Source organism: Erythrolamprus reginae, chromosome 2 (genome assembly GCF_031021105.1).
Source record: "Erythrolamprus reginae isolate rEryReg1 chromosome 2, rEryReg1.hap1, whole genome shotgun sequence".
Lineage (NCBI taxonomy): Eukaryota > Metazoa > Chordata > Lepidosauria > Squamata > Dipsadidae > Erythrolamprus > Erythrolamprus reginae.
Window position 1 is genome coordinate 21364062 of NC_091951.1, and position 26785 is coordinate 21390846.

The 26785-nt window shown below is 41.1% G+C and overlaps 1 long non-coding RNA gene and 1 pseudogene across 1 annotated transcript; both read right to left on the minus strand.

Annotated features, from left to right (window-relative positions):
* The window catches only part of LOC139159896 (zinc finger protein 208-like), a 46232-nt pseudogene extending 20197 nt beyond the window's left edge, over positions 1-26035 (minus strand).
* Positions 546-5397, minus strand: LOC139159899 (uncharacterized). Its single transcript, XR_011557862.1, has 2 exons — positions 2334-5397; positions 546-1286 (listed from the first exon to the last, which is right to left on the minus strand). It is a non-coding gene; the product is annotated as an uncharacterized lncRNA (long non-coding RNA).
* Positions 26036-26785: the final 750 nt, after the last annotated feature.

A 26785-nucleotide genomic window follows, 5' to 3' on the forward strand; every position in this document is an offset into this window, starting at 1 on the left:
ACCAGCAGCTGACACGGTTCAGCCCGGTTGCTTCTCTGCTTCCAGGCCGTGGAGGGAACCAAACAGCCCGACTTGCTCCCGGACTCTCCTCCCATCTGCCCTCAACTCACCTTCCAGCTGCTGATTGATCCTCGGAAGGGCACAAAAGACCCTCCCCTGAGTCTTCCGGAAAAGGAAGTTCTGTGTTTCTCTCTGATGTTTTCTAGCAATTCTGTACTCGATGGTTTTAACTCCTCTATCAGGCATGTTTCAGGCAGAGATGGTAGCGGCAGAAAAACACTCTTGTCCCGTCTCTAAGGCGTTTGCAAGATGTTTTCACTGTATAAATACTGTCAATTTTTTTTCACTTTTTCACTTTGCAAATGAGCCTAGTTAAATAGTCAAAAGTGATGCTACTTGCCTTATCAAGATTAGATATGTGCTGAGCCCTAAACTTATTTGATTTTGTTTAATCACTTTTCATTTATAACAAACCAACATACAAAATGTACATATCTAGAAGACCAACATACAAAGGGGGGGATGGGAAAATATTTTCCCCTAAATTTATTTTTTTCAGGAAATATTTTTATTTATCAAAACTTGTACATGATAACAGGTATAAACATAAACAAAAGCAAAATAGGTATAAATATAGTTGGACAATAGGATAGGAACGGTTGGCACAGTGCTGCACTTATTCACCCCCCTTTACAGACCACTTAGGAAATGGGTGAAGTTGATTGTACTCTGAGGTTAAAGTTGTGGGGATTTCGGGAAGAAACCGCAGTGTCAGGTAATGTGTTCCAGGCATTGATCATTCTGCTGCTGAAGTTGTATTTTCTGCAGTCAGGTTTGGAGCCATTTACACCGAGTTTCAATCTATTCTGTGCTTGTGTGTTGTTGCATCAGAAGCTGAGGTATTAATTGACAGGTAGAACAGTGTGGCCGATGATTTTATGGACCACATTAAGATCAGATCGAAGGCGACAAACCTCTAAATTTTTGGAGCCCAAAATTTCAAGTCTGATGGAATAAGGTATTCGGTTCTGAGGAGTAGAGTATTCTTTTTGCGAAATATTTCTGGACTCTCTCAACTGTAACTGTTCATGAAGGTTTAAAGAATGACACAATCGTCTTTGTTCAGGGTGACTCTCAGTGGAAATCAAAACTCTCTATATCCAAAAACTTCAAGACTGATTTCCCACAGCTCCTAAGTATTTATTACATGGTAGCACCATTAGACCAAACACTCTAAGGGAGACATCTTCATTCCTATGGTCTGCATCCAAGAGCCACCAGCATACCTGAAGGAAGAAATGTTATTATCTGCCAAATGCCAAAATCCATGTTCCTCTGTAAATTGACCTGTAAAGAAGTCTCCAGAGACTTCAGTATGAACAGTATGCAGCAGGGTTTAGAAAATGGGGTCTACATAATAGGGAGTGATAGCCTGTATATAGTAGAAGAAATATTTCCAAAAGGATTTGTAAAAACCAAAAACAAAAGAGAATATCCCATCAAACTATATAGTAGACAACCAGGCTAAAGACAACAACAAGACCTAGGAGATCTTCTAGTCCAATCTCTCTGCTTAGGCAAAAACCCTACACTACCTCAGACAAATGGTTATCCAACATCTGCCTAAAAACTTCCAGTGTTGGAACGTTCACAACTTCAGGAAGCAATATGTCCCTCTGATTAATTGTTATAACTGTCAGGAAATTTTAGTTCTAAGTTACTTCTCTCCTTGTTTAGTTTGTACCCATTGCTTCTTGTTCTACCCCCAAGTGCTTTGGAGAATAGATTGACTCCCTTTTCTTTGTGGCATCCCCTGAGATAGTGGAACACTGCTATCATGTCTCCCCTGTTCCTTCATTTCATTATACTAGACATACCCAGTTCCTGCAACCGTTCTTCATACGTTTTAATCTCCAGTCCCCTAATCATTTTTTTTGCTCTTCTCTGAACTTTTTCTAGTCTCAACATCCTTTTTGCACCATGGTGACCAAAACTAAATGCCGTATTCCAACTGTGGACTTACCAAGGCATTATAAAGTGGTATTAACACTTCACGTGATCTTGATTCTATCCCTCTGTTAATGCAGGCTAGAACTGTGTTGGCTTTTTTGGTAGCTGCTGCACACAGCTGGCTCATATTTAAATGGTTGTCCACTAGGACTCCAAGATCCCTCCCAGTTACTACTGTTGAGCAATGTACCACACATACTGTACTTGTGAATATTTTTTCCTTGCCTAAATGTAGAACCTTACTTTTTTTATCATTGTATTTCATTTTATTTGATAGCACCCAATGTTCAAATCTCTCAAGATCCTTCTGTGTTTGAACCTACCTTCTGCAGATTAGGCTATTCCTATCAGTTTGGTGTCATCTGCAAATTTCCCCGCTTGTCCAAGTCATTGATGAAGATGTTGAAGAGTACTGGGTCTAAAACAGAGCCTTGTGGTATTCCAGTGCATACATCCCTCCATGTAGATGCAGGTAAAAGTTTAGCTTTTTTTTAAATGCCAAAAAACCAGGAATATGGTTAGACTATAACTTGAAAAAGGAGAATTTGATAAGTAAATTAGAAGATGAGAAAGGATGTATACATTTTCAAAACAAGATAATTGAAGAATTTAATGAAAAATTATATGATAAAGAAAAATTTCAGAGTAAAAGATAATTTGGGAACAGCTAAATTAACTAAAATGAGAATATTAAAAATATGTTTAATGAAAAAATAACAGTATTTCTGGTTGTGACGTAGCGTTGGCGCTGTGTGTTTCCCGGTCCTCCAGGTTACATTCGGCCTTTCGAGATCGACGATAGCCCCACCGGGCGGGCGCGGACCCGTAGAGCCTAAGGTCTTTGAGGGGAAGCTCCAGCGCACCTGGGGGTGGTCGGCGGGCCCCCTGGGGAGCAGGGAAATCCCCGATCGTCGTCCGAAGAGATCGGCCTTTTGCCGAGCCGGAAATGCGACACCTCTGCTCTATTTTGGAAGCCACGGAAAAATGACAAACACATTTGGGATTGCTACTGATTGCCGTTGAAAGACTTAGGACGGTTTTTGGAATTTGTGGCTTTGTGCGGAATTCCCTTTGCAAATATTGTCACTCCAGCTCTTTTTGAGCTTTAGAAAAATCTAGGAGGCGGCGACTTCAATTCCACCTTTACCCCTGGCAATATGGCGACGATGACATTGCAGAAATCAACTGAAGGCTTAAAGTACGATATTTCTGCTTAATCCCGATTGCGACTCCAATCTCGCCTTTGTACTGCGGATATTGATTTGATTTGAAATTCGCAAAGGAGAAAGTTAAAAGAAAGTGCTTAAAGGTAAGAGAAGGTTTCAATCCCAGAAACGAAAAAAAACTTGATTTGTCTCAGGAATAACATCTTGACCACTTGGAAAGGAATAAAGCAGTTTAGAACCTAAAAGAACAACCGGAATACCCTTACCCCCATTTACCTTGATCTCCCCTACCTTTTCTTCCAATTTTTTCCCCCACTGATTTACCATCGTTTTATATTCCTTATTAAAGAAATAAAATTTACCCTTGTTTTTGCTTTTGTTCTTTTTCTTTCTTTTTTCTCAATTTTATATTTGTGGATTTTTTTTTTCTTTTTTCTCGACATCTGGATACTAGAACTTTTGAAGATCCTTGGTATTTCCTTTTTTGCTTCACTTTCTCCCCTTCTACGTTGGAACCTTGGAACATTTACAATTATAACTTTGAATTTCTACTTTCTATTTTTTCTTAGGACTAATATTTTACAGATTTCATTAATTTCAATTCAACTACCTACAAGGATTAAACCATACCTCTTTGAACAATATAATGCTTCCCTTTTTCATTTACCAACTCTTCCTTGACTTTATACCATTGGAACTGAAACTATTGGAAACCAACATTACTGAATTAATTTTCACCTACTCCACCTCATCTGACCTGCTGGAAACGTGATTGTATGATACCTTATATGACATATTGATGCATTGAATTAAGGATCCATTGAAACTTTGTCTTAACTCCTACTGATTTATGAATTTAATGAATTTACTGAACTAAATTGTTGATTTGTATTTTTGTTCCCCACTTACTCTTAATATACTCTTAATATTAATATAGAAATACTATTGATTGAAGACTATAAAAATTATATATTTAACTGTGTAATATTCAGGATACTTTGACATTTACAACCAATTTACTGATTTAGCTGAATAATTTATAGTGTGACATCGACAGATTTATTCCATATGAACTTAGACATTATCATTAATCACTTTTAATTAAACTCAAACAAGATTTAATTAATTTACTTTATAGATCATAATATATAGTAATTTATTGTCCTAAGGAATTAATTAATTGACTGATTGTCTTGTCTTCCTTATACCGAATTACTGTAGTAGATAATACTATTTTGACTATTTTTATTATTCCCAACCAATTATCAACTTATTGATTGTTTGAATTTTTAATATAAAGATCTGAACGTTATAAAACTTTGATATTTTCATACTAATATTTGACTGACCTCACTTATTATATACTTAATCAATATAACGGAACTTTCCACCTGATCTTAATTATACTAAACTATCTCCCTACTACATCATACATATATTTTTCTCTTTCATTGCTGACTAACTTTGTACAACTTAAATAGTCGACATAATTACTTTATTACATTGACCTTTATCTACAATCAATATAAAGATGTCTACTCCAAATCAACCAACCTTAATGAAATCATGGAAGAAAAACTCCAATCAATCAGCAACTCCAACTCAACATCGTCCTACAGAATCCATCTCATCAGACAAAACATCCCTTTCACAGTCTTCACAAGTGACCACAACCATAACACTAAACTCCGTATTCGAAATAATGATTAAAATGCAAGATTCATTAAATACAAATTTCGAATCCTTAAGAGGAACAATGGGAGCAATGAAAGAAGACATCAAGAAAATTCAAGACCACGCGGGTCACCTTGATGAACGTATGGGGAAACTAGATGACCGAATGGAAGGTGTCCACGAAACTATCACACAAAATACCAAAAGAATAACAAACGTCGAAGAGATCACCGACAGAATGGATACCAGACTCCAATTCTCTGAAGCCAGGGCGGAACACATCAATAAATCTTTGGAAGAATCTCTCATAAATCTTGAACTGGAAGAATCATCTTTCTTTTTACGCTTTCAGAACATAACGGAATCGGACCAACATGATCTCCCCACTGCAATGGCAGAAATAATAGCAAGCATCACTGGCAAAACTACCGAAGAAATGCTTACTCAAATTGATGAGGTGTACCGAATTTCCACTTCGTATGCCAGAAGAAATAGGCTCCCCAGAGAGGTACATGTTCGTTTCCTTAAAAGGAAAACGAGGGGTGAAGTCTATAACATCTCTAAAGAGAATCCAGCGATGCATCAAGGCAGAAACATCGTGGTCTTGCGGCAAATCCCGAGACGGGTGAGAGAGAAACGTAAGTCATATCAAACGTTAGCAACCAAACTAAATAAAGAGGGTATACAATTTAGATGGCTTATACCGGAAGGAATGATGATCTCTCTTCTGGACAAAAAATACAAAATTTCCTCTCCCGAAGATGCCAAAGAATTTTACGCTCCCATTCTGAAGACTGATCAGGCCACCTTGAAAGAAACTGATATTAGAGAGACGATTCCGACTGAAGAAATGAGCTCTGACGACAACCTTCCAGACAAAGGCAAAGGACCCCAAAACCAAGATGGTGAACCAACTAGACAAGGACCAATTACCCGGGCAAGAACAGAAGCAAGAAGAGAGAAACCCAGGGAAAACAAAACTCAACAATAAACAAAATAAAATCACACTATTTTCAACCAACATAAATGGTTTAAATTCGCATAAAAAGAGACAGAAAATATTCCACAAATTGTCTGAATATAATTATGATATAATTTCACTACAAGAAACCCATATCAAAAAAGATGAGACTATCCTATTAGCTATTCCTAACTTTGAATTTTTTTGTGCTTCTACTGATGAAAAAAAAGAGGCATAGTCTTATACGTAAAAAAAAATTATTCACCCAAATTAATGTATGCTGATGACAACGGTCAACTATTAATTGTTCAAGTAAAACTAGAAAACAAGAAAACAATAACTATAATAACAATATACGCACCATCTATTAAACAATCTACCTACTTCAAAAATTTACATAAAAAAATACTAGAACTAAATTTGAGCAACTTTGTAATAATTGGTGATTCTAATGCAATAGCAGACATAAATAAAGACTACAAAGGCAACTCTAAACATCATACTCGTAATATCTTACCCTCAACTTTCAATCAAACAATTTATGAATTTGCCTTAAAAGATATTTGGAGATACTACCACCCGGAAACTACTCAGTAGTTTCTTTTCTCCCCCCCCCATAAAACATGTTCACGTATTGACATGGCTTGGTCCAATTTAGAAATTATAAACCAAATCATCGACATACAAATACTAAATGCAACTTGGGCAGACAATAATCCTTTACTGTTAATAATTAAAGACACTAACTACAACACCTTCCATAGATGGTCTATGTACCAAACGATTATCAATCAAAAAGAATTCCAACACAAAATACAAAATGACCTTCCCCCATTTATTAAAATTAATTTCAACGGTGAGATACCAAATGAAACAGCATGGGACGCTACCAAAGCCTATATACATGGCATTTACATCTCTTACTCCGCAAATAAAAATAAAGAAAAACATGTTCAATTACACAAACTAAATACATCTCTTCAATTTGCCGAAAAAATATTACACAATGACCCCAAATACAACACAATCTTACTGGAAATAAAAACAATCAAACATGAAATAAACTTAATAACACAACAACACACAGCACAAAAAATTAAAATGGCAAAACAAACATACTTCGAATTCGCTAACAAACCAGGTCGTTGGTTATCCCTCAAACTAGCTCACTAAAAACTAGACAGAAATATAGACGCTTTAGTAGATTCCTCCGGACACTTAAAAACATCCAACTCTGACAAAAAACATATTATTCAGGACTTTTACCAACAACTTTATAAAGCTTCAAATCTGGATGCTGATTTACTATCAAATTATTTACAAATGAACAAAAAACACTGATAACAGATGACCAAAGAACATCCTTAAATAAGTCAATCACCATCACAGAAGTTGAAGCTGCAATAAACAAACAAAAAAATAACAAAACTCCAGGCCCTGATGGAATCCCATCCGAATTCTATAAACAACACCTTGAAATAATGGCACCTATACTATTAGATATTTATAACAATGCACTTATAAATGCAAAACTCCCTACCCCTTGGTCCGAAGCCTACATAACTCTCATCCCTAAAGACACCCAAGATAGACACCTCTTAGAAAACTATAGGCCAATAGCACTACTCAATACAGATTACAAAATTTTCACAGCAATAATTGCGGACAGACTAAAGAAGATACTAAATAAAATTATTCACTCAGACCAAAACGGATTCCTTCCATCAAGAAAAATAGAAATAAATACAAGAATGATACTGAACACTATCGAATATTACAATAAACATTATGATAAAACAATTGCATTGATATTTATGGACCTTAAAAAAGCATTCGATAGTCTTCAGTGGCAATATCTTATAAATCAAATTGAATATATGAATTTCGGCTCCAAATTTTTCAATTTAATCAAAACCATCTACAGTACCCAATCTGCTAGAATTCTTTTTAATAATGATATTACAGACAGAATTTCTATAACAAAAGGTGTGCGGCAAGGATGTCCATTAGCCCCACTCATTTTCACTCTAGCAATAGAAACATTTTTGAAAACTATAAGAAACAATACACAAATCCAGGGGATTACGGTTAAAAAAGAACAATATAAACTCCAAGCTTTTGCGGACGATATTGTATTTATTCTTCAAGATCCAATACAAACAGCACTTACCTTATTTGGTGAAATAGATAAATTATAAAAAAAGACAATTATGAGCAATTGCTTAAAGAGATACAAAAAGATCTTACTAGATGGTCGAAACTAAATCTATCCCTTATGGGGAAAATATTTGCCGTAAAATCAAATATCCTCCCAAGGTTTCTTTATCTATTCCAAGTAGCCCCAATAAATCTAAATAAATCATTTTTCAATTCTTTGCACAAACAAATAAAGAAATTTATCTGGACAAAGAAAAAGGCCAGAATAAAACTCAAAAATCTCCAAGACCACAGATCCAGAGGAGGACTTGGACTTCCCTACTTCTACACATATTACCAAGCTACAATCCTATCAATGATAAAAGATTGGATTAATCTCAAGAACACAAGACTTTTAACTCTAGAGGGCTACGATCTTCTTGCTGGGTGGCACACATTTCTAACAATGGATTACCATAAAATACCTAAATATTTTAAAAATCACTATCTCCGCAAAACTTTAATAACAATATGGTATACGATTAAGAAGAATTATTACATCTCAATTCCAAAATGGTTATCCCCGAATGAATTATTAATCTTTCCTAACCTTTTCTCCCATACCAAAATTTTGAGATACCACCAATTACTTGACAAATCTGATGTTCTTATACCAAAACAACAATTACACGATCAAGGGATAAATATAGATTGGCTATCATACTTACAAATCAAATCAGAATACGAACAACATAAAAAACAATTCGGATTCCAAAACGATAACGCGATAGATACAATTCTTTTTGGTCCCCCAACAAAAAGGATTTCAAAATTATATAATTACTTATTAACACAAGAAAAATGTGAAGAACAAGTGAAGGGGTGTATGATAGCCTGGGCTCAAAACTTTGGTTATACGATCAATTTAATTGAATGGGAGAAAACCTGGACACTAAATTATAAGATGACTACGGCAATGTCTCATAAAGAAAACCAAATAAAAATGTTCTATCGATGGCATTTGCCCCCAGCAAGAATATCTAAAATGCTCCCCAATTTTTCACCCAATTGCTGGAAATGTAAAACAAAACCGGGAACATATTACCATATATGGTGGACATGCCCACACACGAAAAAATATTGGACAACTATTAAAAATCTAATAGACCAAGTCATGTCAATCAATCTACCACTTAAACCCGAACTTTACCTCCTTGGTATATTTAGGCAAAACCTCACAAAAGCACAAAAATATCTCATTTTGCAAATCCTAACAGCAGCAAGGATATCATTCGCCCTTTTTTGGAAACATGACCAAACGACTTCATTACTGGTAGTTAACACAAAAATTATAGAATGTGCCGAAATGTCAAAAACAGCAATGGAAACACAAAACAAGAAAGACTCCGAATACTATGAAATATGGGGAAATTGGTACAAATGGGTTTCAGAAAAAAAAAAATCAAACTCTTATATTATGATGCTATTAATTTATGAAACCATTAACTCTGTCTTACTCTTGAATGTTCCAACCAAACTTAAATTAACTTAAAGACTTAACTCCCAAAAACCAAACAATTTGCAATAAAATTTGCAAAAAAACCTTCTTTACCATATCTCTTTTTATTCGTTTTTCAACTAATACAATACATATCACACAACACACCACTACTAATACTCACTAACAATGATTATAATTACTATACTTTCTCTTTTTCTTATACTGTATACAAAATACATTTACTATACTATACATATACTCCTTCTATCTTCCCACAAAATGTCGTTTCTGAAAACCTGGACCTTTCTCTTCTTTTCCATATTCTTCCTTTCCTTCCTTTCATTATTTCCTTCTTTCCCCCCTTTTACCTATCTCTCTTCCTGTAAAATTGGTATATTTTTCCTTTTATTCTTTAATTTTAGAAAATATTCTCATTTATTTGTTATTACCTAATATATATTAATACGAGATGTAACATTTATTATTAAAATCTAAGAAATTTTTTGATAATACTAAGGACATTGTTTATTTACTGTTTATTTACAACCTTTAAGAAATACAATACTGATATTAAGAATTACATGTATTATGATTTACAACCTATAATGCATAATCTTATCACTTACCTGAACCCCTTGATTTTGCATCTCCTTCCCCATCCCCCTCTTTTTCCTTTTTTCTGTTCATTCCTTCCTACCCCCCCACTACCCTTTCCCTTTTTTTCCTATATTTATAAATAAAGTATATTTTTTTAAAAATAATAATAACAACAATGATGGAGTTGATGGAGGTGGTAAAAACAAACAAAAAATAACAAAATCCAAGAACCATCTAGATTACCAGCAGAGATTTAAAAAATCTTACAAGACATATTAAACCTGTCAATGTTATGCGAGTGAGGCCATTTTCCACTTTCCTTTTCTCTCCACCTATAAATTTAATCCTGAGAAATGTGAGAGTAAACTAAATCAGGCCAAAATTCCAACAATCAATTTCTCACCAACACTTTCAAAGAGAGATTACAAATGAAATTCAAGTCTTTTCTAAACTCTTGAAATGTTGCCTCATGTGAATTTTCTTGTGTGCAATAAGGGATGATTTATGCTTGAAGTAAAGTCCTCAGATTGGACATTTCAAAGATTTCTCCATGGTGTGAGTCTGCTGGTATCTCACAAGGCTGGAATGATAATTAAAACCTTTCCCACAAAAAGGACATTCAAATGGTTTCTCTCTTGTGTGAATCCTCTGGGGTACCACCAGGTTGCTGTTCTGACTGAAAGCTTTCCCACAGATAGGAAATTCATTATTTTTCATGTTTTCCCCAAAAACTTTAAATTTATACACATACCACATCAACATGTTACAAACTTCTACATTTTTCCAATATGTGATACAAAATACCCCAAATTTGCACTTAGTTTTATCTCCCATCAGTTTTCCTTCTATATTTAATGTTACCAGCCTGCCTCTCTCTCATTCGCTTCCCTCCACCTCTTCTCCCTATCTCCCTCTTACCATCTTCCCTCCTACCTCGCTCCTCTTCCTGTGTGAGTCTTCTGGTGTGTCACCAGGTTGGAACTCCAACTAAAACTTTTTCTACAGTCAGGACATTCAAAGGATTTCTCTCCTGTGTGAGTCCTCTGGTGTGTCACCAGGCTGGAATTATCACTAAAACATTTCCCTCAGTCAGGACATTCAAAAGGTTAATCTCCTGTGTGAATCCTCTGGTGTCTCACCAGGCTGGAATTAACACTAAAACCTTTCCCACAGTCAGGACATTAAAACGGTTTCTCTCTTGTATGAATCCTCAGGTGTGTCACCAGGTTGGAACTCTGACTAAAACTTTTCCAACAGTCAGAACATTCAAACAGTTTCTCTCCTGTGTGAGTCCTCTGGTGTTGCACCAGGCTGGACTTATCACTAAAACTTTTCCCACAGTCAGGGCATTCAAAGGGTTTCTCTCCTGAGTGAGTCCTCTGATGTGTCACCAGGCTGGAATTAACACTAAAACCTTTCCCACAGTCAGGACATTCAAAGGGTTATTCTCCTGTGTGAATCCTCTGGTGTGTCACCAGGTGGGAACTCTCAATAAAACCATTCCCACAGTCAGAACATTCAAAGGGTTTCTTTCCTGTGTGAGTCCTCTGGTGTTCCACCAGACTGGACTTATCACTAAAACATTTCCCACAGTAAGGACATTCAAAGGGTTTCTCTCCTGAGTGAGTCCTCTGAAGTTTCACCAGGTGGGAACTATCAATAAAACTTTTCCCACAGTCAGAACATTCAAAGGGTTTCTCTCCTGTGTGAGTCCTCTGGTGTGTCACCAGGCTGGAATTATAACTAAAACCTTTCCCACAGTCAGGACATTCAAAGGGTTTCTCTCCTGAGTGAGTCCTCCGATGTGTCACCAGGTAGGAACTATCACTAAAACTTTTCCCACAGTCAGGACATTCAAAGGGTTTCTCTCCTGTGTGAATCCTCTGGTGTTTCACCAGGTGGGAACTCGAACGAAAACTTTTCCCACAGACAGAACATTCAAAGGGTTTCTCTCCTGTGTGAGTCCTCTGGTGTTGCACCAGGCTGGAATTAACACTAAAACCTTTCCCAAAGTCAGGGCATTCAAAGGGTTTCTCTCCTGTGTGAGTCCTCTGGTGTTGCACCAGGCTGGAATTAACACTAAAACTTTTCCCACAGTCAGGACATTCAAAGGGTTTCTCTCCTGTGTGAGTCCTCTGGTGTTGCACCAGGTGGTAACTCTGACTAAAAGTATTCCCACAGTCAGGGCATTCAAAGGGTTTCTCTCCTGAGTGAGTCCTCTGGTGTTTTACCAGGCTGGAACTGTAACTAAATCTTTTTCCACAGTCAGGACATTCAAAGGTTTTCTCTCCTGTGTGAGTCCTCTGGTGTTCCACCAGGTTCCTCCTGCGACTAAAACTTTTCCCACATTCAGGACATTCAAATGGTTTCTCTCCTGTGTGAGTCCTCTGATGGTCCACCAGGTTTGAATTTTGATTAAAACTTTTCCCACAGTCAGGACATTCAAACGGTTTCTCTCCTGTGTGAGTCCTCTGGTGTTGCACCAGGCTGGAATTAACACTAAAACTTTTCCCACAGTCAGGGCATTCAAAGGGTTTCTCTCCTGAGTGAGTCCTCTGGTGTCTCACCAGACTGGAATTATCACTAAAACCTTTCCCACAGTCAGGACATTCAAAGGGTTTCTCTCCTGAGTGAGTCCTCCGATGTCTCACAAGGTGGGAACTATCACTAAAACCTTTCCCACAGTCAGGACATTCAAAGGGTTATTCTCCTGTGTGAGTCCTCTGGTGTGTCACCAGGTGGGAACTCTGAATAAAACTTTTCCCACAGTCAGAACATTCAAACGGTTTCTTTCCTGTGTGAGTCCTCTGGTGTTGCACCAGACTGGACTTATCACTAAAACATTTCCCACAGTAAGGACATTCAAAGGGTTTCTCTCCTGAGTGAGTCCTCTGAAGTTTCACCAGGTGGGAACTATCAATAAAACTTTTCCCACAGTCAGAACATTCAAAGGGTTTCTCTCCTGTGAGTCCTCTCGTGTGTCACCAGGCTGGAATTATAACTAAAACCTTTCCCACAGTCAGGACATTCAAAGGGTTTCTCTCCTGAGTGAGTCCTCCGATGTGTCACCAGGTAGGAACTATCACTAAAACTTTTCCCACAGTCAGGACATTCAAAGGGTTTCTCTCCTGTGTGAATCCTCTGGTGTTTCACTAGGTGGGAACTCGAACGAAAACTTTTCCCACATTCAGAACATTCAAAGGGTTTCTCTCCTGTGTGAGTCCTCTGGTGTTGCACCAGGCTGGAATTAACACTAAAACCTTTCCCACAGTCAGGGCATTCAAAGGGTTTCTCTCCTGTGTGAGTCCTCTGGTGTTGCACCAGGCTGGAATTAACACTAAAACTTTTCCCACAGTCAGGACATTCAAAGGGTTTCTCTCCTGTGTGAGTCCTCTGGTGTTGCACCAGGTGGTAACTCTGACTAAAAGTATTCCCACAGTCAGGGCATTCAAAGGGTTTCTCTCCTGAGTGAGTCCTCTGGTGTTTTACCAGGCTGGAACTGTAACTAAATCTTTTTCCACAGTCAGGACATTCAAAGGTTTTCTCTCCTGTGTGAGTCCTCTGGTGTTCCACCAGGTTCCTCCTGCGACTAAAACTTTTCCCACATTCAGGACATTCAAATGGTTTCTCTCCTGTGTGAGTCCTCTGGTGGTCCACCAGGCTTGAATTTTGATTAAAACTTTTCCCACAGTCAGGACATTCAAACGGTTTCTCTCCTGTGTGAGTCCTCTGGTGTTGCACCAGGCTGGAATTAACACTAAAACTTTTCCCACAGTCAGGGCATTCAAAGGGTTTCTCTCCTGAGTGAGTCCTCTGGTGTCTCACCAGACTGGAATTAACACTAAAACCTTTCCCACAGTCGGGGCATTCAAAGGGTTTCTCTCCTGAGTGGATCCTCCGATGTGTCACAAGGTTGGAACTATCACTAAAACTTTTCCCACAGTCAGGACATTCAAAGGGTTTCTCTCCTGTATGAGTCCTCTGGTGTGTCACCAGTTGGGGACGCCGACTAAAACTTTTCCCACAGTCAGGACATTCAAAGGGTTTCTCTCCTGTGTGAATCCTCTGGTGTGTCACCAGGTGGGGACGCTGACTAAAACTTTTCCCACAGTCAGGACATTCAAAGGGTTTCTCTCCTGTGTGAGTCCTCTGGTGTTGCACCAGGCTTGAATTACTACTAAAACCTTTCCCACAGTCATGGCATTCAAAGGGTTTCTCTCCTGAGTGAGTCCTCTGGTGTTGCACCAGGTTGGAATTAACACTAAAACCTTTCCCACAGTCAGGACATTCAAAGGGTTTCTCTCCTGTGTGAATCCTCTGGTGTGTCACCAGGTGGGGACGCTGACTAAAACTTTTCCCACAGTCAGGACATTCAAAGGGTTTCTTTCCTGTGTGAATCCTCTGGTGTGTCACCAGATGGAGACGCTGACTACATCTTTTCCCACAGTCATGGCATTCAAAGGGTTTCACTCCTGTGTGAGTCCTCTGCTGTTTCATGACTGAAATTGTTACTGGATTTTTTTACAGTCTGCACATTCAAATGTTTTCTCTTTTAGGCGAGTCTTCGGTTTGACTGGAATTCTCTCTTTGAAAGGATATTCAAATTGTGTTATTCCTGTGTCTGCATCCTTTAGTGTGTCATGACCTGAGAATTTCTAATGAAATGTTCACACAATCTGCACAGTCATATGTTTCCTTACTCATGTGTGTCTTCTGGTGTACCACCATGTTGCCATGCTCACTAAAGATGTAACACATTGGGGGTTCTTTGTGGCTTCCCTCTTGTATAGTTGGTTCCAAGAATCACAAGGGAAATGTTCTGACCAATTTTTGCTACACTGAGATAGTGTCCATGCCTCTTCTCCTCTCTAGCTCCTCAATGTATAAAGAGCTGTGATTTGCAACCTCTTGTTTTTCCACAAAAAATCTGCAATTTTTCCAAAGCTGAGTTCATCAAAAATATGGACAATGCCTTGTTTAGTGGTACTTTCATTCAAGCCATTTTCTTCCTCACCGGGAAAGGCCTGCATTCCTGTCTGCTCTACATGGCTTTATTATTGACCTTTTCATCTCAACTGACTTCCAGATATTTCCCTTTTTTGGTGATGGAGGAAAAACCATGTAACGTATCCTTGAGTTTTACATAATCTGCTTATTCGAGCTTCAAATCTTTCTTGATTTTCTCTCTCTTGTCTAACAGCTTCTGGAAGAGGAGGAGAATTGTATGGTTTTCCAAAAGAAATGGAAAATATTTTCATTTTTCGCTTGATTTTCTTCCCTTTTCAATGTCGCTTTTTATTTCAATTGTCCCGAGTGGTCTTATTGCCATCCTCTTTGTCTGTAAGATTCAAAGAAAAATAGAACTTTAATAGTTTATAAAATAATTAGAGATGATGGTAAAAAAGAATAAAATTATATATTTTAGTGAAAAATGAAACATGCCCCAATACTAATCACTTTAATTATTATGATTCATAGAAGACAACCGAGATCCATGTTCAAATATCCATTCAAATTCAGTTGTTTAATTGGGTCGATGAACATTCTTAGCAATGCAAAGGACTAGCAATTGCTTCCAGCTGTGAGGATTCAGCTCCACTGATCTTAGAGGCCTAGGTCTTAGAAGAACTTGGTCAATTAAAGATAAATAAGGCAATGGGTCCAGATGGCAACCACCCCAGAGTTCCTAAACAACTTAGACCTGTGACTGCGACCCCCCTGACTGATTTGTTTAACCAATCACTTTTAACAGGAGACGTTCCTGATGATTGAAGAATGGCCAATGTTGTGCCTATCCACAAGAAGGGTAGTGGAGAAGAAGCTGACAACTATAGACCAGGTATCTTGACATCAGTTGTAGTTTAAATGATGGAGACTTTACTCAAAAAGAAGATAAATTAATACCTGAAAAACAATGACTTATTGGACCCAAACCAGCATGGCTTTACTGAGGGCAAATCATGTCAGACTAATCTCATTGGTTTCTTTGACTGTGTCAGAAAGGTGTTGGATGAAGGTGGCCCGTGAATATTGCCTACCTGGACTTCAGCAAAGCCTTTGATATGGTTCCACATAAATAGATACATTAGTGAAGAGTGAACTTAATCTCTGATAGTTCAGTGGATTTGCAGCTGGCTGAAGCTGCAAATGTTTGTGAGTGACATAGGGGAAAGTTTGGTAGGGAGGTTTTGCCCATTTGCCGATGACTCTACAGTGTGCAATAGGGTTGATATTCCTGGATGCATCTGTAATATGGCAAATTTTAGCTTTAGTAAATAAGTGGTCAAAACAATGGAAACTGCAGTTTAATGTTTCCAAATGTAAAATAATGCACTCAGTGAAAAGGAATCCTCAATCTGAGTATTGTATTGACAGTTCTGTGCTAGCAAAAAGTTCAGAAGAGAATGATTTAGGGGTAGTGATTTCTGAAGTCTCAAAATGGGTGAACAGTGCGGTCATGTGGTAGGGAAAGCAAGTAGAATGCTTGGCTGCATAGCTAGAAATATAACAAGTAAGAAGAGGGAGATTGTGATCCCGCATTATATAGCACTGGTGAGACCACATTTGGAATACTGTGTTCCGTTCTGGAACCTCATCTACAAAGTGATATTGACAAAACTAAACAGGTGCAAAGACCGGCTACAAAAATGGTGAAGGGTGTTAAGCATAAAACCTATCAGGAAAGACTTAATGAACTCAATCTGTATAGAGAGGGGGCACAATCTGAGGTTAGTTGGGGGAAAGATCAGAAGCAACATGAGAAAATATTTTATGAAAGAGTAGTAGATGCTTCGAAATTAATTCAAGCAGACGTGATTGGTAAATCCACAGCAACTGAATTTAAACCTGCCTGGGATAAAGATATATCCATCCTAAGATAAAATACAGGAAATAGTATAAGAGCAGACTATATGGACCATGATGTCTTTTTCTGCCATCAATCTTCTAGGTTTCTGTGTTGCTGTGATTATCATCAAATATACTTTGAACTGCTAGGGATATATAGTTGGAGATATCGTGCTTCCCTGAAGATAAGACAGGCGCCCGTCTCGTGATGGTATGCAATTTGGGGGTTCCAGGGCAGGCGGGGTGGACAGAGGGCTCAAGGGTGGAGCTGGGTGTGAGACGGGCGTTTTACCTGTACTGGAGTTTAGCAGCTCTGTGTGTCTCTCAGCTGGTCCCTTTACAGGGAAAAAACCTTATACGATACATAAACTCTTCCCAATGAGAGAAGTTGTTAATGGCTTCCCCTCGCAACCAGTTTTTCTGTATTTTTTTCCTCTAAAGCAGCGTTTCCCAACCGGTGTGCCGCGGCACAGTAGTGTGCCGCGAGACATGGCCAGGTGTGCCGCGAGAAGTTCCAGCTGGGCGGGGCGCTGCTGGCGCCCCTGCCTGAGTGTCGTCCTGTGGATGGTCTTGGGCTTCACAGTCGCTTCCTGGTTCCCTCTCCTCCCACCGCCTGTGTCTCCCGCCGTCGCCTCCCACCAAGCCGTCTCCCGTTGCCGTGGGTTCCTCGAGTGGGAGCTGCCGCTTCCCTCCGTCCAGCTCAGCCACGCTGCCGTAGAAAGCACAGAGGTTATTGCCACCGCTTCTGCCTCCACTCAGGGAGCCACCGTGGTCACCGCGCCTTTTCCTCTCGCTCAGCTCAACCACGGTGGCTCCCTGAGTGGAGGCAGAGGTGGCGGCAATAACCTCTGCACTTTCTACGGCAGCGTGGCTGGGCTGCCTGGAAGGAAGCGGCAGCTCCGAGGAATGAGGCGCTGGCAGTAGACACAGGCAGAGGGAGGAGAGGGAACCAGGAAGCAACCATAAAGCCAAAGACCAGCCACAGGACGACCTTCAGCCAGGGGCACCGGAACCGCACGCAGCCATGGTGGGAGCAGCATGAGGTAGCAACGAGGCGCGAGGACAAGCAGGCAGCTTGGCGGAGGGGAAGCGCTGAGGGGCTCTCCTCCTTCCCCACCCCCGCGCTTCTCTCCCGCCCTGGCTTTCGCTTCGCCCCATGATTTCCCCGCAATTTCATCCAGGCCACCTCTTGCCTCCTTTTGAACTGCGGGGAAATCTGCGGGCGAAGCAAAAGCCAGGGCGGGAGAGAAGCGCGGGGGTGGGGAAGGAGGAGAGCCCGTCAGCGCTTCCCCTCCGCCAAGCTGCCTGCTTGTCCTCGCGCCTCGTTGCTACCTCCTGCCTTTTTCCAGGGGCCTTTGGAAGGCACCCAGGGAAGGGGGGGATTGGGGGTGGCTTCTCGTCCTCCTCATCCGGCTGCTAACGCCCGCCCGGTCCCTCTTGCAGTCCCTTCACCGAGCGCTTTTGTCCCAGGCTGTCAGCGAAAGGGCTGCAGGACAGGCGGGGCAGGCGTTCTTCTCACAGCTGAGGCAGGATTTGGAATGTCGGGTGTGTGTGCGTGCCCCTGCCACCCGGAACATTTAAAATAAGAAAAACCTTTGCCGGCCTCCGCAGAGAAGAAAGGAAGAGAGAGAAAGAGAGAGAGAGCAAGAGAGACATAGCAAGAGAGGCAGAGAGAGAGAGAGAGAGAGCAAGAGAGACATAGCAAGAGAGGCAGAGAGAGAGAGAAAGAGAAAGAGAAAGAAAGAAAGAGAGCTAGCAAGAGAGAGTGAGAGACAGAGAGAGACAGAGAGAGAGAGAAAGAGAGAGAAAGAGAGAGAGAAAGAGAGAGAAAGAAAGAGCGAGAATGAAAGAGATAGCAAGAGAGGCAGAGAGCAAGGGAGAGAGAAAGACATATAGGGAGGGAAGGAGGGAGAGAGAAAGAGAGCAAAAAAGAGAGGAAGAAAGAAAGAGGGATGGAGAGAGAGAAAGAAGGGAAGGAAGGAAGAGAGAGAAAGAGTGAGGGAGAAATAGAGCGAAATGGAGGAAGATTTTTTTTTGTCAAAACTTTTCTTTAGCCGCCACCCCACACACCCCCGTTCAGTGTTCCCCAGGATTTTGAAAATATGAATGTGCCGCGGCTCAAAAAAGGTTGGGAAACACTGCTCTAAAGAGACCAACCTACACCACACAGAGCTGCCAAACTCCAGTACCAGTATGATGCCCGTCTCGCGGTGGGACACAATTTAGAGGTGGCAGGTTCGGCAGGGCAGAGCGAAACAGGGTGGGGGCAGGTCACCCATCCTACATGGGACATGGAGTTCCGTCGCATTCCTGATGTTGTATCCACTGACCCCCGTCCGGCGGTAGGAGAAAGAAACTCTTGAGCGCTGCCTGAGGAAGAGCTGACAGCCAAACTCCCAGCAGAGCTCAGTGGCAGAAGCAGCCGGCTATGCACTTCCTGGTTCACCTCTCTGGCGCGTGTCCCCCTCTCTCTCTGTAGTGAGGAGGGGGGAAGAGGGCACGAGAGAAAAGCACCAGCAGGAACCTTTTGACTAAATGCAATAAATCTTTTCCCTTTCGCTCCAAGAGTCTCATGAACACTCATTTCTGGCCGGATTTTGAAGGGAGAAAGATCTCCTGTGTGTGGGAAGCAGGTTTGGAAAAGACAAGGAAGTTTGGCTGTCAGCTCGGTGGTATTTCCCCTCCCGCTTTGCTCAGGAGCCAGAGGCGGAGGAGGATCCGTGTCCTTCAGGGCTCCCAATGCACCACCCTCGCCTGCATCCCCCCCCCCCGTCTGAAGGGAGGGAGATGGAGGGTGAAGAGTCCCAAGCCAGGGAGTGAACAGGAGGCCACCCTCACTTGCTGGACTGGCTCAGATGGTGATTGTGCCCATACTGGTAGGTCTGCCCAAATCCCAGTGACTCTGGGTGGTTTCCAACATTAAAAACTGCAACACAAAACGATGCCTCAGCAATGCTGGCAACAACACACTCAGGTCAACTACTTGATTGGTTCCATCCCTATTCAAGGTCTCCAGACAAGCTGACAAAATCATGTCTGAGGGGCTTTTTGGATAAGCAACAAGGTCAGGAGGAATTGTATTCCTGGGGCGATGATGTTCCATAAAGAAGGGGCCACCACTGGGAAGGCCCTTTTTTGGGGGATGCATGGAAACATAGAAGATTGATGACAAAAAAAAGACCTCATGGTCCATCTAGTCTGCCCTTATAATATTTTCTGTATTTTATCTTAGGATGGATCTATGTTTATCCGAGGCATGTTTCAATTCAGTTCCTGTAGATTTACAAACCACATCTGCTGGAAGTTTGTTCCAAGCATCTACTATCCTTTCAGTAAAATAATATTTTCTCACATTGCTTCTGATATTTCCCCCTTATTTTTGTGTTCACTTTTCTATTAAATACACTTCTCTCTTGAACCTTATTTACCGCTAACCTGGACTGATTTATTAAAAAACAAAAGTTAGATGAAGCTGACACTACTGAGCCTGATGTTCTTTAGATTGAAATAAATTGGGGGCTCACCTTGGAGGGACATAAACAGTACCAGTACACGGTACAGGTTCCGCCAGAAATCTGATGACACCAAAGGGTTCCCCTGGAGAAAAAAGGTTGATAAACACGGCAGTGAGTGAGCAGGAGGCATTTCAAATTGACGTAGGCAGAGCCCAGATGAGCGCAGGGCTTGAGAAGCAGACGTCCCTGTCACCGTCCCTTTCGGCTCAGCCTCTTTCCGCCCCCTCCCTCCCTCCCTCCCTTGCTGGACTGGCTCAGCTGCTCTGGGCTGCCTTCAGCAGTCTTTTGAAACATGCTCCTATCTGCGATGAAGGAATCAATGCTTGCCTCCTGTTCTTCACAGGCAGGAGCGTGTTTCAAACTTTCATAATCAGAGTCCAGACGAGCTTAACTAGTCCTGCGGTGTGTGTGTGTGCAGCTGTCTCTCGCTTGCCCTCGCTCTCCCAGCCAAAAATTCCCGCCAGAGAAAGAGCGGCTCCAGGAAAGTATTGGGGGGGCTTATTATGCATGTCTTGAAAAGTTCTGTTGGGCTTATTTTCTGGATATGTCTTATTTTCGGGGAAACACAGTTTATGCATTGATGGAAATAGTGGGGGGAAATAGTGTTCCCTGCTCCTTAAACTTAAGAAACTCACCAGGTCCTACCCAGCCATTGACCCTCAGAGTGGAAAAAACTCCTATGGTAGAAAGGGGTGGGTGGATGCGGGGGAGAAATAGTGTTAAAAGCAGGAAGTGGCCTAAACCCAATTACCAGGGATAATTCTCTCTAAGGGTTAAATTGACTGAGATGTCTATTCCTAGAATGGCTTCTAGGAAGAAGAGTTGTAAAATGTGTTTAGGTCACTTCCTGCTTTTAACACTATTTCTTCCCCGCATCCACCCACCCCTTTCTACCATAGGAGTTTTATTTGTTTTATTTTTATTGATTGATTTTGTCCAATACACAATGAGGGTTTTAAGGGTATACACATAGTAAAATACATGATGAAGGTTATAGAGGACATACTCATAGTAAATTATATCTAAGAAAGAATAGAAGAGAAGATATAGGAATAGAACATATCAGTGAAAGAATAGAAGAAGAGATATAGGAATAGAAGAAAGTTATAGGAGATATCGGAGAGCAAGAGGACAGCGGACGGAAGGCACTCTAGTGCACTTGTACTTGCCCGTTACTGACCTCTTAGGAATCTGGATAGGTCAATTGTGGATAATCTAAGGCAGCGTTTCCCAACCGGTGTGCCGCGGCACACTAGTGTGCCGCAAGACACAGCCAGGTGTGCCACGGAGCTCCTAGGGAAACTCCAGCTGGGTGGGGCGCTGCCGGTGCCGGGGCGGGCTTTCCCGAAACGGACGGAGAATGCCCTCTCTCGCAGCCCCCTGGCTGGGAGCGCATTCGCTGCGAGAAAGGGCTTTCTCCGTCCGTTTCTGGAATGCCCGCCCCGCCCCTCTCGCGCGCGCACCGCTCACCTTTTCTCTCAGCCCTCCCTGGCTTCGCTTCTCAATCCCTCCCTCCTTCCGTCTTTCCTTCCCCTCAGCCGTTCTGTCTGGGGGTCTCCCGCTCTTCCCTTCCCCGCCTCCCAGGCTTTGCCTTCACCACCCCACCCCCTTTTTGGTTGGCAAGGAGTCCTTTGCCGCATCCTGCAGTTCGCACTCGGCTCGAAGCCGCTTTCCCTGGCTGCGCTCTTTCCTTCTCTCTCTCTCTCCCGTGAGGCGGGGGAAGGAAAAAAACAAACAAACAAAAACTTCTTGCAGCGGGCCCGCGCGTGCGCTCGTGCCCGCGCTCGACCCTTCAGCAGTGAGGGAGGGAAGTCAGAGGGCGAGGGAGAGAGAGCGCTCTTGTCCTCAGTGCCCTCTGCAGCCTTCCTTCCTTCTTCTTTGCCGCCGCTGAGGGACGGAGAGAAGGATAGAAAGGAAAGAGGGAGGGAGAGATAGAAAGGAAAGAGGGAGGGAGGAAAGAGGGAGGGAGGGAGAGATAGAAAGAAAATAGATAGAAAGGAAAGAGGGAGGGAGAGATAGAAAGGAAAGAGGGAGAGAGGAAAGAGGGAGGGAGAGATACAATGGAAAGAGGGAGAGAGAGATAGAAAGAAAATAGATAGAAAGGAAAGAGGGAGGGAGGAAAGAGGGAGGGAGAGATAGAAAGGAAAGAGGGAGGGAGAGATACAATGGAAAGAGGGGGGAGGAAAGAGGGAGGGAGAAATAGAGTGAAATGGAGGAAGAGATATTTTTTGTCCAAAATTTTCTTTAGCCCCCCGTGCCCCCCCGCCCGAGAGAGAAAGAGAGACATAGCAAGAGACAGCGAGAAAAAGAAAGAAAGAGATAGCAAGAGAGAGAGAGAGAGAAAGAGATAGCAAGAGAGACAGAGAGAGAGAGACAGAGAAAGAGAGAAAGATAGAGAGCGAGAAAGAGAGATAGCAAGAGACACAGAAAGAGAGAGAAAGAGAGACAGCAAGAGAGAGAAAGAGACAGAGAGAGAGAGAAAGAAAGAGATAGCAAGAGAGACAGAGAAAGAGAGAGAGGGAAAGAGATAGCAAGAGAGACAGAGAGAGAGAGAAAAAGAGAGAGAGAGAAAGAGATAGAGAGAGAAAGAAAGAGACATAGCAAGAGAGACAGAGAAAGAGAGAGAATGAAAGAGAGATAGCAAGAGAGGCAGAGAGAGAGCAAGGGAGAGAGAAAGACATAGAGGGAGGGAAGGAGGGAGAGAGAAAGAGAGCAAAAAAGAGAGGAAGAAAGAAAGAGGGATGGAGAGAGAGAAAGAAGGGAAGGAAGGAAGAGAGAGAAAGAGGGAGGGAGAAATAGAGTGAAATGGAGGAAGATATTTTTTTTGTCCAAACTTTTCTTTAGCCCCCCCCCCCGTCCCCCCCGTTCAGTGTTCCCTAGGATTTTGAAAATATGAATAATGTGCCGCGGCTCAGAAAAGGTTGGGAAACACTGCTCTAAGGGTAAAGTGTTGGGGGTTTGGAGATGACACTATGGAATCCAGTAATGAGTTCCACGCTTCGACAACTCGGTTACTGAAGTCATATTTTTTACAACCAAGTTTGGAGCGGTTAATATTAAGTTTAAATCTGTTTTGTGCTCTTGTGTTGTTGTAGTTGAAGCTGAAGTAGTCGCCGACAGGCAAGACGTTGCAGCATATGATCTTGTGGGCAATACTTAGATCTTGTTTAATGCGCCTTAGTTCTAGGCTTTCTAGGCCCACAATTTAAAGCCTAGTCTTGTAGGGTATTCTCTTTCGAGTGGAGGAGTGAAGGGCTCTTCTGGTGAAGTATCTTTGACATTTTCAAGGGTGTTAATGTCTGTGATGCGGTATGGGTTCCAAACGGATGAGCAGTATTCGAGGATGGGTCTGGCGAAAGTTTTGTAAGCTATGGTAAGTAGTGTGAGATTGTCAGAGCAGAGGCTACGTAGGATTAGTTTTTTCCACTCTGAGGGTCAATGGCTGGGCAGCACCTGGTGAGTTTCTTAAGTTTAAGGAGCGGGGAAGAGAGAGACTCAAGAATGCGGAATAGAACAGAAAATCCTTTCCGAGGGAAAGAGACAGGATTGAGGCTTAAATGGATGGATGGCTCTGCTGGTTTGAGGAATAAAGAAGCAACACTCTCTCTCACACACACACACACCCCTTTGAAAGCCACCAGCTGGAAACCCCCCTACCCGTCTGTGGGAAATCCACACCTCCCCTCCCTCTTTCTGCTCCAATGGTCTGATAAAAAACTATGCTGCAATGGGCTGCAGGATGTCACTCAAAATCCATATCCTTGATGCTCATCTTGATAAGTTCAAAGAGAACATGGGAGCTTATTCAAAGGGGCAAGGCGAGCTCTTTCACCAGGACATTATGAACTTTAAACGCCGTTACCAAGGAAAATACAGTATAACGAAAACATGATGGGCGACTATATTTGGGGATTGATTCGTGAAACAGATTTGCAGTATAGTCATAAATCTCGGAAAACCGCACACTTCTGAACAGTTTTCGGCAATCTGTGTAAATTTGCAATGCATATAGATAGTGTTCTTAGTCTGACTGTATAAATGAGAAGATGCAAAATCGTCTGTTTCTATAGTAAAAATGCATAATTTTCGTTGCCGAGGTCACAAAAGCGAAGTTTATGATGAATGTAAGCAATTTTTAATTTGTTTTAGACATAAGCAATTGGAATATAACATTTAAAAGCTGGGAACAAAATTTGTGTTACATAGCGTTATCATTCACTTCATAAAACAAACTAAAAAACACTCCTTGGTCAGGGGGAAAGGTCTAATGACCCCAGGCCTGGTGAAAAAGATGAGTCTTTAAACTTTTTCAGAAGGCAAGCAGGGTGGGGGCAGTGCGAACCTCCTTCCTCCTATTTTTGTCCTCTGAGTCTACCACCTCTAATATTCAACTTTCTTCCTAAATAATCGCTAAAACGTAATTTCCAAAAATAGTCATTATCTCTTATGCCTCTTGATTTTAGGCCCTATGTCTCCCTCTCCTCAATTGGTATCTTGACTCATCATTTTTTTAGTTCTATCATATCTAGATGCCCTAAATTTTTAATTTCTTCTCCCCTTTCATCTCTCCCTTCAACATTCTAACTTTTTGAAATATTAACTCATTCTCTATATTTAAATAAATACAATTCTTGTCATTACTATTCCATCTAGTGGTTAATAACGTTTTAAATTGCCCATAACAAAAAATCCAACTGATAAATTATATAAGCTTATATAAACAACTTTAAGAATATTGATTACAAAGATCTTATATTATTCCAAAAATATCAATAATCATCTGAATTCTTTCAATATTAAAGAACGTTCGTGAGTTATACAAATCTTATATAAAACAAATGTTATAAAAAGGGGTAAAAATTGTCCAAATTATATATCCTTCCAACAATTGATATACTATAATCTAATATATTTCCCTTTTTTCTTTATTCTTTTTTTCTATTATTTTTAAATAAAATAATTCAAAAAAAATTATGACATTCCACCGTCAATCACTCATTCTTTTAATCTTTCAAATATTTCCCTTCCAATCCCACTGTCATGATCTTTTCTTTTTCTTTCTTTTATTTTTCTACCAATAACTTCCACAACTCATTTTCTTCCTTTTGGATGTATTATTTGTGTAGGAACTACACTGTAGGTATATTCTCAATCCCTTTTTGTCTCTTCTCACTATTATCCCCTCATTTTTAATTGCATATTCTGATGCCAATCGGTTCCTGTTGCTTTTTTCTTCTCACTCTCAATCCCAGTGTAATCACTATACTGTAAATCCCAATATAATCGTCAAGCTGTCTTTTATTTTCAAGGTACTTTTCATTATATTCCAGCTTTTTTCCTGTGTTTTTTTCCACCTCTAAAGTCCAAAAGACAATTTTTAAAATCTTCATGAATGTATTTTAACATCGCAGCGAATTCTTCATGAACACACACCTGCATTTTGTCAAATTCAGACTTTCCTTGTGGACTTTGGACTTGACTTTCAATAGATTTGAACACTGGTCTCTGTCCAACAACATGAAATTAAAGAGAGAGAAAAGTAGGTTGTACACTTAGCCAAGAAAAACCACATAGGAAGTAGAGAATAGATACAACGTGGCTCAATAGCAGTAACTGTGAAGTTACTTGAAGTTCTATCATAGTGAACAATTCCCTAAAAAGAGCAAACAGTATTAGTATCAATTTATGATGCTTTAGAAAGATCACAATTAGGATTACTGCAACTTGTTTTGATTACCACAATATTAAAAAAAGTGTAGTAGAGTCTCTATAAAAAGAACAGAGAAGAGAAGTAGAGATGATTAGGGGGCTGGAGGCTAAAAGATATAAAGAAGAGTTGCAGGAATTGGGTTTGTCTAGTCCAGTGAAAGGAAGGACTAGGTATGACATGAGAGCCACCTTTCAACACTTGAGGGGTCAAGAAGAAGGAGGTCAACTTATTTTGCAATGCACCAGAAAGCAAGAGAAGCATCGGATGGAAACCAACCCAGGAGAGAACCAACCTACAAGTAAGGAGAATTTTCCTGACAATGAGAACAATTAACCGATTGCCTGAAATGGTATTGGGTCTCCTGTTTGCCCAGGGGTCGGAATAGAAGACCCCCAAGGTCCCTCCCAACTCTCTCACAACCCCCAGTGATGGAGCACCCACAACCTCTGGAGGGAAGCCATTCCCAGAGAATCAACCTTAACTTGAGACTTTTTCAATCTTCCCACCAGCAGAAAATTGCAGCCACCGGTTTCACAGCGTGCAGCACCAGTGGGATTAAATTTGGGCAGGGGAGGAACCTGCAGCACCAGCAGCTGACGCGCTTCAGCCCGGTTGCTTCTCTGCTTCCAGGCCGTGGAGGGAACCAAACAGCCCGACTTGCTCCCGGAC